The 2,500-nt window shown below is 39.9% G+C and overlaps 1 protein-coding gene across 9 annotated transcripts in view; it reads left to right on the forward strand.

Moving 5' to 3' along the window:
• Positions 1-2,500, forward strand: part of cac (calcium voltage-gated channel subunit cacophony) — a 775,822-nt gene that overhangs the window by 10,045 nt on the left and 763,277 nt on the right. For all 9 annotated transcript variants that reach the window (XM_076210759.1, XM_076210761.1, XM_076210766.1 and 6 more), the window contains exon 2: positions 325-598. The gene's annotated coding sequence lies outside the window, so the exon portion shown is untranslated. The remainder of the gene's footprint in view (positions 1-324; positions 599-2,500) is intronic.

Below are 2,500 nucleotides of genomic sequence, written 5' to 3' on the forward strand. Positions count from 1 at the left end.
TATTATTATTATTATTATTATCATTATTATTATTATTATTATTATTATTATTATTATTATTATTATTATTATTATTATTATTATTTTGGGGGGGTATTGTATTGTAGTTTAGGTGTTAACACCAATGCCCGTCTGTGGACACACCGCCTTATGTATGGTGCGAATTGCAGGTAAACTTTTCTTTTGCGTAGGTTATTGTGCATCGCGAAAATTCGTGTCAGAGCGGGAATCGCTTGTTCTTGGTTTTAGGTAAGGTTCAGTGTGAGCTTGAGTGAATTGGCAGTCTCCATTTCTTTTTTCTTTCTTACTAAAAAAAAATTACAGAAAGGCTTCTAACATGCCTGAAAAAGAGAATTTCACGAAGAGCTTTCTTTCGAGAGAACACTAGTCTTACCACACGCCGGAGAGACTGGCGTCAATGGCCTAAGAGTTAGGGCACACCGGGTCAATCACCATCGTCGTCGCTTTCCTGGACGGCCGTTGTCCATCGCGAAGGAAGCCGAGCTCACAGTAAAGCACCCGGGACTCCTGGGCAACGACCATCATACGCAGAAATTCGAAAACCTTCCCCCGTGGGAAAGTTTCATGAAAGGCACAGGTAAGTCAGTTCAACCCTTGAAATTGTCTGTTGGAATCAATACACTTGGGAAATTTGACACTTGGGTCAGTTTGCCTCATTTCATCAACAGATGTCCAGGTCCAGTCTTTTTTGATGCAGTTGGGGCTTCCTGACAATGACAACACATATACATATATATATATATATATATATATATATTTATATATATGTAATTTTTTCAATTTCTACGAGAATCCACATACAAAACAATATTCATATATATATACAACTGACTAAAAATATTGAGAGCCTCCTTTTCAGGTAGACCACTTTCAATCGTCTTCGGCGTCGCAGCTACAAGTGTCTCCAGAATACAATCGCCTGAGTCAAGGCAATCTGAGATTATCCAGTACCCACAATGCATTTCTTGGTCTAATTTCTTGACAATGTGCCCACGTGTTTAAGAATACGTTCGACTGTTTTACGCGTATTACCAGATCTACTTAGTATCTTTATACCCATACCCACATCTTCATGGGATAAAGAAACTCAGTACATGATTGATCGTTGATTTCGATATTTGGACTAAGTCTCTTTCTCCTGATCTACGAGTGCCGCGACATGACGTCATGTCGTCGACACGGGCGTATCGTGTTGTGCACAACGTAGAACCAAAGACTGGGAAGAAAGAGAGCGTGCTCCTAAAAAGCTGGTCATTCCATTATTTGGAGCGAAAAGCCAAACAAAGATATTTCAAATTAGTCCAGACTTTGTGCAAGACTCTTAAAAATAAAAATGGTTTTGTCAATACTGCAGCGACTTTTTCAAACAGTTTTATTCATAAGGCACAAAGTTGTACTGAACACACATAGGGATTTAGACAATCTATCTCACTGGTAGTAACTAACAAAATCTAATCCCGGTAAGTGTAAAGTATGTATGTATGCATGTACGAGTATATATGTATGGATGATGTATGTATGTATGATGTATGTATGCATGTACGAGTATGTATGTATGTATGTATGTATGTATGCATACATATATATATATATATATATATGTATATATGATAAACACACACACACACACACACACACACACACACACACACACACACACACACACACACACACACACACACACACACACACCTCTCATGGCGCTGTGGTTAGAGCTCTGGCCTGCCACTACGGAGGTCCGGGTTCGACCCTCGCCCGGGGCTGAAATAATATCAGTATCGCAGCGCTGAGGGGTGTTACTCCAACTCTCGTGGGCGGGGAGTTGGGGGTGTGTGTGTGTGCAAGGTCATAGCATTACCCATAGATCGGACCTACGAGCTCTGAGCTCTCTTCCAGGAGGGAAATAGCTGTCGATCACGAGTCCAACACGTGATCCAAAGACCAAGTGAATACACACACACACACACACACACACACACACACACACACACACACACACACACACACACACACATACACACACACACATACACACACACACACACACACACACATATATATATATATATATATATATATATATATATATGCATGTGTGTGTAAGTGTGCAAAATAAGAAGGTAGTACGAGTACAATTTACACGAAATAATTCTTATAGAAAGGAGAGCAAAAATAGTTTTCTCGTAATTATGAGTGTGACCTCAGGTCACGTGCTGGTTGCATACTTCTCCAGCAGAGAAAACAGATGAGATTGTATCCGCCAGCACAATCATTAGACTTGAAAAGTTCAGCTGATTGCGATGAATATATGCACGTTGGAAGCTTTTGATTAAACGACATTAGAATGTAGTCAGTACACAAATGTTCATCTTAATCAAGGTTTATGTCAATGGGATCATTTCATACGGAGGCGAAATTGCTTCGATTGTAAAATTCAGCACACTGAACTCACCAGTACCTCATCATACCTAGTCGTGTC

The sequence above is a fragment of the Oratosquilla oratoria genome, chromosome 27, assembly GCF_046742065.1.
Source record: "Oratosquilla oratoria isolate Oo_2021 chromosome 27, ASM4674206v1, whole genome shotgun sequence".
Taxonomy (NCBI): Eukaryota; Metazoa; Arthropoda; class Malacostraca; order Stomatopoda; family Squillidae; genus Oratosquilla; species Oratosquilla oratoria.